At 38.9% G+C, this 15671-nt stretch overlaps 1 protein-coding gene across 1 annotated transcript in view; it reads right to left on the bottom strand.

Annotated features, from left to right (window-relative positions):
- Nucleotides 1–8283, bottom strand: part of sema3b (sema domain, immunoglobulin domain (Ig), short basic domain, secreted, (semaphorin) 3B) — a 62364-nt gene extending 54081 nt beyond the window's left edge. Inside the window, exon 1 of the mRNA XM_037535834.1 lies at nt 7733–8283. The gene's annotated coding sequence lies outside the window, so the exon portion shown is untranslated. The remainder of the gene's footprint in view (nt 1–7732) is intronic.
- Between the last annotated feature and the right edge of the window lie 7388 nt (nt 8284–15671).

Below are 15671 nucleotides of genomic sequence, written 5' to 3'. Positions count from 1 at the left end.
CTCAAAATGCAATCAAGACACATAAATCCAGACACTCTTAAGGAAAGGTGCTCACTAATAGTTAACACACATCCTTTAACTGGCTCACACAAGAAAGAGTCTTTATCAGACTGTATACAAGAACAAGACAGAGAGACAGAAGCTTAAGCAAGCGAGAGAGAGAGAAAGAGAGAGAGAGAAAGAGAGAGAGAGAGAGAGAAAGAGAGAGAGAGAGAAAGAGAGAGAGAGAAAGAGAGAGAGAGAGAGAGAAAGAGAGAGAGAGAGAGAGAGAATGAGAGAGAGAGAGAGAGAGAAAGAGAGAGAGAGAGAGAGAGAGAGAGAGAGAGAAAGAGCAAGAGAGAGAGAGCAAAGCAGTACTAAGCAAATGGTTTACATACTTGGGAATGTGAATTAAATAGCAGTCAATCTACTACCATAAATACAAATAACATTAATAAAGTAAGTAGTGATTGTATGTATATCAGTGTGAGTTTTACTCTTTCCTCTCCTCGTGGCAGCAGAGTATTACTTGAAGTTAGCCCTCAAAATCTAACCTGACAAATCAATGTTTCATCATGTTAAATCAAGTGTGCTGCTGATGGAATTTTAAAATGATGCGGAATGCCATGGCTGGGGTAATTCCAAGAGAATACTTCAAACTAGCTCAAATGTCAAATATATTTTGGTAATATGAATATCGCTTTACTGTTCAATTGTGTCTATTTATTTGCATCAATTATAATGATCTATTGTGTTTTTAAAAGGAAAAGCATGCTAATTCAGCCAATATGAACAATTTTTAACAATGTGCCATATACAAATAGAGAGCGCTACACACACAAATAGAGAGAAACACTGACAGAAACAGAGTGAGAGTGACATAGAGATAGAGATAGAGAGAGAAAGAGAGAGAGAGAGAGTAGTAGTGTACCCTCAGCCCTATAGTGTAGTAACAGCACAACAAAAGGCCAAGACAAAGACCTCAATCAGCAATCGCACACACACACACACACACACACACACACACACACACACACACACACACACACACACACACAGAGACGTATGCAGTGTTTCTTTAGGCTGGCTCCAAAGGGCAACACTCTCCCTTTCTCCCCTCTAATCCTATGTTATCTCTCCATCTCTTCTATCATTCTGTCTCCCACATACTTTCTCACAGACCTCTTTCTGTCCCTCACTTTCTCAGGCCTGAGTTCCCTCTGCATCTCACCTGCAGTTAAAGAGCCTAAAATATAGATAAAACACAGTATAGTCCACATTTGCTGTGTATAACATCAAAATCCTGCTCGTTTAACTTTTAAAACCCCTTTCAATGCTACAGAACAGTACCCAGCCACCTCTGCACACATAAAAAGGGTTCTTCAAGGGTTCTTTAGTAAAGGCAATGTTTCTGTTTAGAAGCTTGGTATTGTAACAATAGCAGAACCAAAAGAAACTTCAACCCCTAAACATGTCTTGGCTGATTGTTCACATTTGGAGCAAGTGAAAAATGGTGTAAATTAGATTTATTTTGTATTCTTATCACTTTAAAGTGCAGAAGGAATGCCATATGCTGTGCTACAAGGGTGTTTCTGCTGGATTCTGTGTTGTTCCAGTATGCTGATCTGGCTGATGCAGTGATTCCTGATCAGGGCTCTAATTCTGAAGATGAAGGTAACGAGGTACGCTGAGGCTAGCACAAATGCTAATCGCGCAACTCTGACATGAAATATTTATCATCCCACTCATCACCTTAACTACAGTACACAAACACTTCACATAAACACATGCATTTACATTACTCTCGCTCCTAACAGAGCACAGCAGAGAGGATTGAGCTCAAACAAACAGACTGTATTGATGTATTGGGACGCTAGAAATAAGTTTAATGTTTACATATGTGTTTGATGTTCATTAAGCAAGTAATCCAGTAATGCATAAATGACCAAAAGGTCTGATTTAACCCATAAGCTTGCAGTTATCACTCATGATAACAAAAGATGATGTTATTTCTATGAATTATTTCTTCATATAGCCTAATGGCGTAAGTGAGGAAACTATCAAAACTTTCAGTTGATACCAAACGTGTATGTGAAAAGGATATTGGGAGAGATATTTTATTTTGATTTGAATTTGATGAAAAGTTACTGCATTGCATACAAACTAGTTCTGCAAAAAAAAATAAGTGAGGTTTCAAAACTTTTTTTTACATCAAAAGATGAAAAAACATCTTATAAAAAAGCTTTTTCTGTAAATATTTACTTAATTTAGTAATAAAACATGACTACAAGAGCTAGGCCTTAGTTTAGGCCAGAGCGAAAATGTAGCACTCTAATAGTATTTATCTAATAGTACGGGTTTAGCCATCTAATCCAGCTATGAGCCTAGGCTTTGGTGCAATGAACATTATTCCAAGACCAGTAAGACACAGGCTGAAGTCTGTTTTGGTTACGCCCCATTTCCTAAACTCTCAACTCTAGTGACGTTTCAACGACACACACAAGTGGCCACTTGCTCAGTGAGGAGGGGAGTAGGGAATGTGTGTTCTAATGGAACGCCCCGCAGCGACAACACACCTGGAACTGCTGCACATCATCTGTCCAAACAGCCACAAGCAGATAAAGCCACTTTAATGTTTCAGAACATGCGGGTGCCACAGACGAGGTAACACTAGAACTAGGATGGATGGATGGATGTCAGCAAAAAGAAGCAGTAAAGCAATAAAATGCAGAGTCCCAACTTTCAATCAATTTTATATTTGTTTTCTTAAGGTGAATATTATGATCTTTTATTATGAGTTTATTTAATGAAAAGCTACATTTGTGTCTACAGGCTTGTTTTACAGTACAATTCTTTACAATATCCCCACATTTTTTCTTCACATTAAAATAAGCAGAAAAAAGTTGTTAGTACAGAATGCACATCAAATGTAAATACAGCTTATTGCCTGACTATATCATGTAATTAATGTGATATAATAATAATATCTTTATTTATAGCCCAATTTTCATATGTTGTACAATAATAGACAAGCAGTTAATTGAATGCTAAGTTAAAGATACATTTTCAATTGTTTCTTAAACTTTCATGTGTAATCACATACATTCATGAGCTGCAGTACTATTCCAGTGCAGTTAACTTTGAAAAGGTTAATCACTTTTATCCTATATAAACACTTGAAAACTGCTTTCTCCGTTATTTTTCTAGGAATTTATGAACTTGAGGACTTAAGAATGTCACATTGAAAGTACTGCTTTCTAGTGACACCCAGCTGCAGAAGGCTTGTAACTGGCCTTTTCAAATTCAAATGCACACTGGCTGCATTGTAGGCAGATGAGAATCTATAGGAACCCATTCTGCCTTCATGCTTAGTCAAAAGCTGGACTGTGTGAGGCCATACAGGAGGGAGAAAAGAGTTCAAATGGACTCAGATTAAAGTCTTTAGCCCCAACAGCTGGAGGACAAGAGCTGCCGTTTCACCTCATCCTGATTGCCCCTCACATGACTGTATCTGGCACATAGATGCCTTGAAGAAATTACATAAAATGTTGTGATGGATTCACATAAAAAAGTAGTTCATATGTAATTTAAATAACAATATTAGTTTTAACAAAGTGGACAGTTTATAACATTTATGCCTTTTTTTGCATAATTTGTTTTTCGCACCTTTAAATCTGATTTATGTATGTGGTCTGCCTCTTTTGTATTATGCCTCTATCAAAAAACAGTCCAGGCTTTCACCTTTAGTGTGAATGGGTAGGGTAAACTGATGTAGGCTGAATAGGTAGTTAAACGTACATGTGTTTGTGACTTCACAAAAGCTTCAAAACAGGCTGTGGACTGCACAGATTGGGGAGAGAATGGTACTCAAGTTTTTTCCCACTACATCAAACTCTTATTTATAAAAGTAAGGAAATTTCATTTTTCTGTGATATAGGCCCTTTAAACTGCAGCTACCTGCATACTGACCTGGATTCCACTCCTCACTCATAACTGCATAACCTACATATTAGTCTCACCAAATAATTTACAGTAGTTCCTGAAGAGCTGGGTAAGAGACTCTGATCCGAGCAGTACTCAAGCCAAGCGTCATCCTGACTTATGATTTGATTCCGACCTGCCCTTACCTGAACATCTCTGTGTTACTGAATAGTAAGCCTTGAGATTAAAAGTGCCCTATAGTGTCAAAAGAGAACAAACCACTCTTTGACTCTATTATTCTCCCAAACAAAACATAAAAGGCAACGTGCAAATGAATTTCCTCAAACACAAACACACACACACAGAGAAAGTGCACCATCAGAGCATTTTCTCTCGGTAACAGCTGGGAAACGGACGGCGCTAAGTACTCCTGAGGTCTGAGAGATGGAGAGGGAATGTGTGTGTGTGTGTGTGTGTGTGTGTGTGTGTGTGTGTGTGTGTGTGTGTGTGTGTGTGTGTGTGTGATGTAGGGGAGCCAAATTAATCTGGGGTATGATACCCCCCTTCGGGAGCAGCTCAATTAACGACCCATACCGGCTGAGGCACTCGGCTAAAAGCCATCCACTCCCTCTAACTGTCTCCCTCTCTCTCCCTCCCTCTCTCTCTTTCTCCCTCTCCCTCCGTTTCTCTCTCTTTCTCCCTCTCCCTCTCTCTCCAACTCTCTTATTCTCTTCTCCCCTGAACTTCTGTTATTCCTTTTCTTCCCACATCCCCTTGTCTCTGATGCAATGAATGTAAGAACAGGTAGAGAAGAAAAAGAAGGGAGAAGACAGAGAAGACTTGTTCTGTGAGAAGAGAAGAGAAGAGAAGAGAAGAGAAGAGAAGAGAAGAGAAGAGAAGAGAAGAGAAGTAGTACAGGATGTAAGGGGTCACTATGTGTAGGTGTGAGTGGAAAATCAGACAGACGCACTGAATGACAATCCAGACCAGCCTTTTGTGTGTGTGTGTGTGTGTGTGTGTGTGTGTGTGTGTGTGTTAGTCCAGCATGTTTTATGCAGCTGCACTTGTGAACTTTGTTCCAAAAAGCTCAAAGAAAACTTTTTTAACCTCAAACTCAAACGTAATGTAAAAAACATTCAGTCCAACCAAATCCTACAGCGCACACAGGAGCTGCCTGACTCCTTTAATCTATTGAAGGAATGCTCTGTGATTTTAGAACTACAAAGCTATGCCCCCGCTTGGCCTGCTATAAAGCTGAATCAGGATAGAGGACAGCTACTGGATAGCTACCCTCCACACACACACACACACATATATATATATATATGCAGATAGCTGCATCAGTATTCATAAAGCTAAAAAAAACAGACACTGACATTTTAACTGCTTAATCTAAGCTATAAACTGGAGGAAAAAACAAAGAATGTTAACAAAAAGACAAACTAAATCCATCAGTCTATCATAGTCAAAAGAAATGGGCCATCCTGAAAAAGTACCTTTACAAGTTAGCTCCCAGTGTGGCTTTAAAGGCCCCATATCATACATTTACTTCAATTTTATTTGTATCCACACTAGTCACAGCATCACAGCAACAGTGAATTCAGAAGGAACGGAATAATATATGCAAATCAGTTTCCATACATGGACTGTACAGGCTAGTGAGTGAATGATATGGCTTGAAACTTTAGCAGTGTTTATAAGTTACATCAAATAATTTTATTAGAAAAAATTAGGACAATTCAGTTGTCCGTGGTCTGGGCCCATTACAGCATGCCCATACACACATACACAGTAAAGTATTCACCACTGGCTTACTGGCTCTTTTTTTTTCACCTGTAAAGTTTTCATCTTACAGGTATTTGTTCCAACAGCAGCAATATATATATATATATATATATATATATATATATATATATATATATATATATACACACACACACACACACACGTCATCACACAACTCACACCACCCAAAATGCTAATTAACCACACACACACACACACACACACACTCAGCTGTGTTTATAGTGAGTGAAAGAATGTTGTGTTATTTAAGTGGAAGCTGAAAGGACAAAGTCTCAGTGTTTTAGTCAAAAGTCTGTGTGTGTGTAAGTGTGTGTGTGTGTGTGTGTGTGTTTAACACATCACCAAATGAAAAACACCGAATCTCATTCAGTGGAATTTCAGCAGCATCCTTACTGCAACGTAACACACACTCACTCGTCCAATCCTGATATGGAGCTCTGCACATCCTTCATGCTCGAGGTTGAAAATAAAAATCTCATAAAATGTTGATGATGACAGCCTTTTGCTTTTTGTGCGAACGAATGAACAACTTCGCTTCTTTTTCTCTTTCCCTCGAGCAATGATGAAAAGTCAATATTTCAGCCCAGTGGAGGAGAGTAAATATTTCAGACTAAAAACTGACAGTGATCCTGAATTTACTACTCTCCCTCTCTCTCCCTCGCTCTCTCTCTCCCTGTCTATCTCTCTCTCTCACACACATTCCTTCTCTTTCTCTCTACCCATCTCCCTCTCACTCTCTCACACCTATATATATATATACTCCTACACTCTCTCTCTAATATCTTCATATACAGATGTCCTATCCATATGCTGGGACTAAGTGTGGATATCACACAATACACCTATATATGCATAGAACAGACTTTGCCCAAACACCTGCACATACACAAACATTCAGACAACACACACACACTGGTGGGTCATTCTCAGCACTGCAGTGTCACTGACATGGTGGAGGTATGTTAGTGTGTGTTGTGCTGGTGTGAGTGGATCAGATACAGCAGTGCTGCTGGAGTTTTAAACACCTCAGTGCCACTGCTGGACTGAGAATAGTCCACCAACCAAAAATACCCAGCCAACAGTGTCTTGTGACCACTGATGAAGGACTAGAGGATTACTAACACAAACTGTGCAGCAACACACAAGCTACTGTCTCTGACTGTACATCTACATAGCAGAGCAAGGTAGTGAGCATCTAACAGAGTGTACAATAAGAGGACAAAGCATTTAAAAACTGCAGCAGCACTGCTGTATCTGATCCACTCATACCAGTGCAACACACACTAACACAGCATATATATATATATATATATATATATATATATATATATATATATATATATAGTCAATTTATATGTACAGTTATATGCAAAGTTTGAACACTCCTGGTCAAGGTACATATTTTGTTTTCCTCAAGAAAATAAGTTAATACAATATATACAGGGAATACACACCAGACACTTCAATATGGTGTTTTCTTCACATTTTATTGCACAATTTATGTCTATTTAATAAGTTTATCGTATTGGAATAAAGTGTAAAATGTATCATAACTTTTGTACAGGATGCATTTTGTTCATTTATTTTTTCCACCATAGTAAATTCAGCAAACAAACAGTAACTTTGCATTAAAATGAGCAGAAGTGTTCTCTGTAGAGGATGTGTTAACTTGTTCACACTTAGAAAATCAACTAAACACGTGTAATTTGGCCAGGTCAGGAGAGAGAGAGAGAGAGAGAGAGAGAGAGAGAGAGAGAGAGAGAGAGAGGCAAGGTGTAAATGTATTTCAGAGAAAGATTAAGTGTATGTATGGTTGTGTGTGTTAGAGATAATGAGATTTTGAGAGTATTAACGGTGGATTATACTGTTCACTAAAATGCTATTGAACACAATACAGTCTAATAGTGATTAGTGTGAAAACGCCTTCAAATTAACTCAGCCACCCCATGAGAAACACACACACACAAACACACACACACAGAAGGCAGCCAGGCAGTTCTAAAGAGCAATTCCAGTCTTCACTCACCTTTGTACTGGTCCTTCTCTCTCTTTCTCTCTCTTTCTCTCTCTCTCTCTCTGAGTGTATCTATGTGTGTACACACTCAGCGTAGCGCCACTCCGTCTCTGACAGGTGCCATGGTCCCGTAGACTCCAGAGGAATGGCAGGCTCTCTCACTCTCTCTCTCTCTTTCTCTCTGCAGCTGCCGCAGGGGGAGAAAGCTCTTTCTGAATGTGTGTGTGTGTGTGTGTGTCTCAGGAGTTCAGCATGCGAGGGCTCCTCTCACGTCTTATTCCTCTTTTCTCCCTTTCTCCTCTGTCTCTATCCTGTCCGAGAGCAAAAGGGTCCAACACAGCACTCTTCTCTCCCTGTTTGAAATTCTTACATGAATCTGTTCCTCTCCTCTGTTACTGTACTGCTTTAAATAGGCTGGTGTTCTCTCTGCATTACACTCAACTGTCTCTGTCTACCTCCCTCTATATCTCTCTCTACCTTTCTAGCTTTACTTTGGTTCTTGCACTGTTTGACTCGTTCCTTTCTACTGCGGAGTGCTCCTGCTCACTTTCCCTGCCTCTCTCCCACTCTGTCTCTCCCTCTCTCTCTTTCTCTCTCTCTCTTACCCCTCCCTCTTTCGGCCACTCCTTCCTCCACGGGGCAGGCTATTATGTGTGGAGACCGGTCAGAAGTGAAAGACTCCAGCTTTTCGTACAGATCTCTTTCTCTCTGCACTGGATTGTAATAATAATAACAATAATGACAACAGTACTCTTTATATTGCACTTTTCATTTTGTATAAGAAAAACATAAAAAGCTAAACCATTGCACATTCACCCTTTTCATGAAAAGGTATGAATGAAATAAGCACAGTTTTAAATATTTTTGGAATCATTAAATCATTAAGTCATTCAGGGTGGTTTGATGTGAAATGTTCCAGGTATTAAGCCTGAATTTTTCACAGCAGTGATGATAGGACCCAGAGGTCTGAAGACCTCAATGCCTCTTAAACTGAACATTATTGCACAGAAGGGTTATGAATACATTGCCTGCTGCTTGAGACGTTGTTTTATCATAGTTCTTAGATGAGGTTTTGGCCTAATACTTATTTTTGCAAAGCGTGTTGTGAGAACTGCATAACAGCTCAGAGGACACGTATAGGTTCATTGGTCATTTTGGAAAGTAGATTAAATGGTTATATTTATGGTGTAGATATTGTGACCCCTGATTCCTATGGAATTCCTCCTGGAATACCTCTTCACTGACACATTCATCCTCTGGATTGTAGATGAATATGTGTGTGATATCTGTGGTGAGTAAGTGTTGTGCCATTAGGTGCAGAGAGGTGTGTTTTATGGGTGTGTTTCACATGTGATTGGAACACCGAGTTAATCATTTATGCATTGCATTGCATTCTCAAGCTGAGGTCAGACACACATGCATGTACACACCAACACACACACACCTACACACACACACACACACACACACACACACATATACACACACTATGCAAGTTCTATATATTGTTTTTATACATGTGTACTGCATTTGTAACAGTATTGAAATGTTATACTTCTCTCTCTGTCAATTCATGTAGATGTTGATCCCATTTTCATGTTTTATAAATGTTCATATATCAGCATCAGTGTCAGCATCACCAGATATGTACATGCAGATGTTGTTAGTTCCCAGAATTTGTTAAGTAAATCAATAAATGAATAAATAACTTTTTTTTGTCCCAAGAGCAACACACACACACACACACACACACAAAGTGGCACCAAAACATAACCAGTAAGCCTAAAATCAAGGATGTGACCCATCACAATCACAGTTTGAAATGAATAGTTTGGGTTCTGAAATCTGATTGGCTGAGCCATGCTCTCCATTGTAAAATACTTGATATAACCCACTTATGAGCACATACATCAACTGAATTCTATATTAATGCACACTCATGTCAATTCTTCACACCACTGTGTGTCACAATCTCTGAGAACATGGATGAAATAGGTGTTTGTCTCATGGCAGGTTTTTGATTTCAAAGCAATGCACCTTTGAGGTTCTACTACTGTCCTCTCTAAAAGTGGTCCTGAACACCACAATTTTTAGCAAGGCACTTCAATTTTAAGTAGGCCTATATAGCCTATATACCACTTGTCCTCACACAGCCGATTAAAAAACATTCACCAACTTTAATGATAAACCTGCCTATTCAATAAGGACTGTTGTTTAACAGAGATGAAATCAAATTAAGAATTGGTAGAAAAAGAAGAAAGAGCACACACACACACACACACACACACACACACACACACACACTCACACACACACACTCACACACACACACACACTCTCTCTCTCACACATACACACATGGTCAGTAGCTTGTTTGTGAGGACAATAAGTGTCTGAAAGGCACAGGTGGTGGAGCCAATCACAATGCAGGATTCAAGCTGTAGAGTTCACAAAGGTCCTGACCACCCTGAAATGTATTACAATCAAATACCCAGACACAGAAAACCAAAACAAAACATTTCCTTTTATGGTACTATTTTCAGTACTGTGCAAAAGTCCATGCTTTATTTATTTGATTTCCAGTCAAAAAGCCCATTAAGAATCAGCATTTCATTTTTAGACAGAGAGATTAGATATATGAGAATCCACACGAGGAAGAGGAAAATCAAAGAAAAGTAAATAAATAAATGAAATATGGAAAAAAGTATTTTTATATTGTTTTTATCTTATCCACCATTACTGTTTTTAAGATACAAGGTTCTCCTAGAGCAGAGATTTGACATCTCCCCTTACTGCTGTTCTTTAGTAATAGTGCCATCATAAAATATAAACATAAAACAGTACTATCTGCACTCTCTTTCTCTCTGACGGAAAGAATGTCTCAGAAAAAAAAATCAGGATGCCTTCCAAGATCATCTCTCCAAGAGGGACACAAACTCACACACACTCACACACACACAGACACACACACACACACACACACACACACACAGGCAGACCAATTTTAGGATTTACAGATATAAAATCATTCTAATATGATGCTATTACTCTACAACTTCACATATTACAAGTATATTGCAATAATCATTGCAAAATAGAAAGATTTCAGATGTGTTCAGAATAATTACAGCTATGGGTGATTCTAAAATGACAAAACAGTTCTGCACTGACAGTGAAGTTTAATGAAAATGATCATCCAGAAGGTTTCATATTTGAAAAGTCATGATCAAGACTAAAGGCAGAAAACCTGACCAGAAAATGATCATAAATAGATTATTAAAACAGAAGGGAAGTCTTTAGGCCTGTTAGGCTTCCAGAGAAAGTCCAATGATTTACAGGAATTTATGATCTATTTTATTTAATAGAGTCATCATATTTGTCATGCTCTGTAAGTGCTGTGGTCCTACTCTTAAGGCCTGACACATTAGATTAGCTGTGGAAAGACCAGTGGAATTAGCTACTAATCTAATTTTGGTTTACAACAGGTGGGATTAAATTTGTGAGAAAAGAAAATCTGGAAGTTCTAGCTCCATCACTGACTGCGAATATGAGTAATAGCCTAAGCAGGTTTCAAACAGCTGCTAGAAATGGAAAATAGCAGCAGCTCTATGCCAGGATCCTTTACTGAAAGAGTCACTGTAAAACTGCTACAAACAGGAAAATATATTGCTGCTGTTTTTCAGTTTAGAATTTGAGCATATCTGCTGTCATTTACATTGTGTGTAAATTTCACGGTGAATGGACAAAAAGAAATGGCCCAAAATGACTTGGAAAAAAAGTCTGGTTCCATTGATTTACATTGAGAGTAAAATATGTTTTTTTGTTACTATTTCAGAGATACAAGGTTTTGATCCAACAACAGTGATATATGTTATTGTCTCTTACAAGCTTCAAAATAATGTTGAATGACTGCCCTAAGCTTGAAATGTCTGTGTTTAGAGTGGCTACAATATGTTCATGTGCACTAATGTTAGCACTAATATACTGTCAGGAATCCAGTGGCCGCTCTATCAGAAAGTAGCATTATCGTAGAGCTGTTTCTTTTCCTTGACGTTCATGGGCATATTACAGCATATTATTTTTCTTAATAACCTGAAATGCAAAATGTTAAATACTGTATAAATCATTTAAAACATGGTGACTAGTGTGTAATATTTTCATTTACATTCAATAAGTTATTTTTGAAATAAAATGAAGGACAGTTACTAATAGACAATAGAAATGTTTTATCCAGTAGTGTATATGTGCATGTTCGTTTGTGTGTGAATAAGTGGCAGAGAAACAGCGTGTCATGTCTGTCTGTGCGTTGATTCACCCAGGGTCTGTCTAGTCAGTATTGTTTCTGCCTGAATGACCTTTGACCTTAGTCACGCCTTTGTGACCTTGTCACTTCACACTGCACTTTGAGTTGACCCTGTGACTGTGTGTGTGTGTGAGGGGTGTGTGGCCTAAGAGAACAACACTTTTAAATACTTACAGAGAAATGCCCAAACAGCATAAAACATCCAGCACATTCTGTATGAACAGGCAGGGCGCAGTGAGGGTTTGAGTCTGTTATCTGTGTGTTACTGACTTTGAAGGCTGAAAAACATTAAGGAGAGAATGAGTGTAAGAAAACATTCTGTCAGGCTGACCCTGCACTCATACAATGTCTGAGAGAGAGAGAGAGAGAGAGAGAGAGAGAGAGAGAGAGAGAGAGAGAGAGAGAGAAATGGGCAAAACAAAAAGACAAAAAAGAGAGAGATAAAAATAGACAGAGACACATGTTGACAGCGAAAGAGAGACAGAGAGTGATAAAGAAAGACAGAGACACTGAAAGAGGAGAGAGAGATGTAGGAGGTCAGGCAAAAGCAGAAAGACTCAAAGAGAGAAAGAGAGAGATGGAAATATGCAAAGAGATGTGTGTGAGAGTGTGAGAGAGGAGGAAAAGGAAGAGAATAAGAATGTGAATGTAAGGGAGTGATGGAGAAAGAAAGAAAGAAAGAAAGAAAGAAAGAAAGAAAGAAAGAAAGAAAGAAAGAAAGAAAGAAAGAAAGAAAGATGACCTCAGTGTGTGTGTCATGAATGCCACGTGTTTATGAGTCTACAGATATTTCTTATCAAACACACACACACACACACACCGAGTTAATGGTGGTATAAAGAGAAAGAAACAGTATGGCAGAAGAGATTTGAAAAATTGAAGGGAAAGTGTTCCTTTTTTCTTCTATCCATCTCTTTTTACACATTCACACATTCTCACATGATTTATTAACTTACTTGAAGAAGGGACTTCCCTGTACAACATGTAGCCTCTAATTCAAATACTTTGCCCACACTGTCTGGGCTTTCCCCCCACATATACACGCACACACACACACACACACACACACACACACGCACACACACACACACACACACACACACACACACACACACACACACACACACACAGTCTCCCGTGTCTCGTGTGTGGGCTTCTACCTCTCTAATTGCAGAGCAGACCCATGCCCCCCTGTGATAATGATTTTAGAGAGAAACCATCACCTTCACCCTCTCTTTTTCTGTGTGTGTTTTTCTGAGACGACTTCAAACACATACTCACACACACAGTGAATCAGCCTGAGAGCCATTTCCAAACACCAACCACTGAATGGAGAGAGCGACTCAAACCCATTCTTTAACACAGAGGATTCTAAAACACAGCAGTGGTGGACCTGCTGTCAGTGGCTTTGGAATTCTTTGGACTGTCTTTGAGTTCTGAACTCTTGGATGCATTAGCTGGGAGAAACTGAGTAACACTGGACACTGGTCAGCCACTTCCTCGGTTTCCACTTCCTTTGAAAAGTGTGTACCAGTGTCAAAACAGAACAAGGACTCAAGGCTAAAGCATAAAAACCCATTAAAGTTAAAATGCAAATGCAAACAAATCCCCTATATGAACTATCATGGTTCAAGCCTGGTGAAATTATCAAAGGCCTCTCGACTAACCACTGACCACAAGGCCTCCTGACTAATCGCTAACCACATGGCCTCCTGAATAATCACTGACCACAAGGGCTCCTGACTGATTTAGGAAATAATTTGTTTTCAGGAAATAAAGTTATTATGCAGAATAGCTTGGATGTCAACCTTTACACTAGTATCTTCTTCAGTTTCTGATGTTTTAACCCTCACCGGCCCACAAACTTGTCTGCATATCAAAACCTATGTTTCAATTTATGTTTATCTTTGCAATAAAGCAGCACAGAAATACAGTTCAAACATCTCCTGAAACTGCAAAGTCTGCTCTTTCAATTCCATTTAATCATGAGCTCATGTGCGACTCACATGCAGACTTATAAGGCTATAAATAGGAGTTGGGAAACACATTACCTGTCTCTCATTGTGTGTGATTGGTAGATTCATGTGTCTACATACATTTTGTGTGGAACTGACCAACGGACACTTAGAAAATCATTCTTCAGACATTTCTTCACACATTTAAACTGGTGTGCAAAGAGTGAACAGCTGCTGAATTTGCTGCATGGTTTTGGAAAGTAGAAACAAAAATAACAGATTATATTGATATGAAGCATGCAAGAGGCTTTAAAAGCAACTTTAAGAAGCCTATAAGGTTAAAACATGAGCATAGAAGTTGAGACTGAAAAAGGAGAAATCAGAAGGGAAATACTTAAATGTAACTTTCATTAGCAGGTGTCACACTATCCATTTTCCCTGAAGTCCTCTCCGCAGCTGTGAACTCCAACTCCCACAAAGCATCTGGTTCTGATGGCACAGTCACAAGCCTGCCATCAGCCAATCATAAACAGATCCTCCTCTCCTGAAGTCTAATCACACTCACCTGTTCTCATTAGTTCTGTTCATCTTGTTCACTCCTTGTGAAGTCTTGCAGTTGTCTTATCTACTGCATACTGAGCATTCTCTCCGTCTTTCTCTCTGTCTTTGCCTCCTGTATTTTTGACCTTTTCTGGCCCTCATTTCGGATTTTCTTTTGCACTCTCAGGCTGCTGACCCTTCCTTGTTTATGGACTCAGAACTTGGTTTCCTGGTGTACCTGTTTGTTGCGCTATTGGTTCTGACCTGGCCTGGACTACTGACTACACCCTTGCTTTGCCTGTTTGGTTTGTCTGCCTAATGTGACAGCAGGAGCAAAGGAAGAACAAGAAAAAAAGTTCTATTGAAAAATAATACTGAAGTTTTCGACTCTGAATCCAAATTTCAGTCCTGGATTTTGGACTGTAAACCAGGGTCCAAGGTTAATCATCTCTGGTCTAAGAGGACTGTGTTATGTTGTATTCCAAGACTGTCAGTTAGGAACTTGTTCTGAAATATGGTGATTTAATACAGATTTAGCCAGTTTTGAGAAGTTCAGCATTACACCACAACCAGACTGAACACAATTAATTTGTCTGACTGGCAAAAATAAATTCACCAAAATGGAAAAAGAAATGAGGGAAGAAACAAAAGAAAAGAAAACAAAAGTCATTCAAGTAGCAGTTAGTTTCAGTTTGAGGCATGAGCTGAAAAATGGCAGAATGGACTGTTATCTCTTCCTTTGGAAAGCAAAAAAAAAAAAATGACCTATCCTAATATTCTAAACCATGCTCTCAGCTCATTTCTGAAAGCTAACTTCAAAAGTGGGAGCTCACACTCATATATATAATGGAGTTCCTGGAATATTTCCTCTGAAACAAACAATAATGTGTGTGTGTGTGTGTGTGTGTGTGTGTGTGTGTGTGTGTGTGTGTGTGTGTGAGGAGGAGACCCCTGAGAGCATCATACTGAAACACACATGTGCATGTAAATCACCATTTACATCACCGTGAATGATGGTCATTAGATTACATCCTTTCTAGGCCCTCATTCGATCTGTAGTTCCTCTATGTGCTTTTCTCTTCTTTAAACAATACACGTTTTCCTTTCCATCTCTCCATCCTGTCTCTTATCTATGGGTTTTCCTTCATTTGCT

The sequence above is a fragment of the Pygocentrus nattereri genome, chromosome 28 (genome assembly GCF_015220715.1).
Source record: "Pygocentrus nattereri isolate fPygNat1 chromosome 28, fPygNat1.pri, whole genome shotgun sequence".
In the NCBI taxonomy this organism is placed as follows: domain Eukaryota; kingdom Metazoa; phylum Chordata; class Actinopteri; order Characiformes; family Serrasalmidae; genus Pygocentrus; species Pygocentrus nattereri.
Note: the sequence above shows the minus strand (reverse complement) of the source record. Positions and strands in the feature narration are given on the sequence as shown.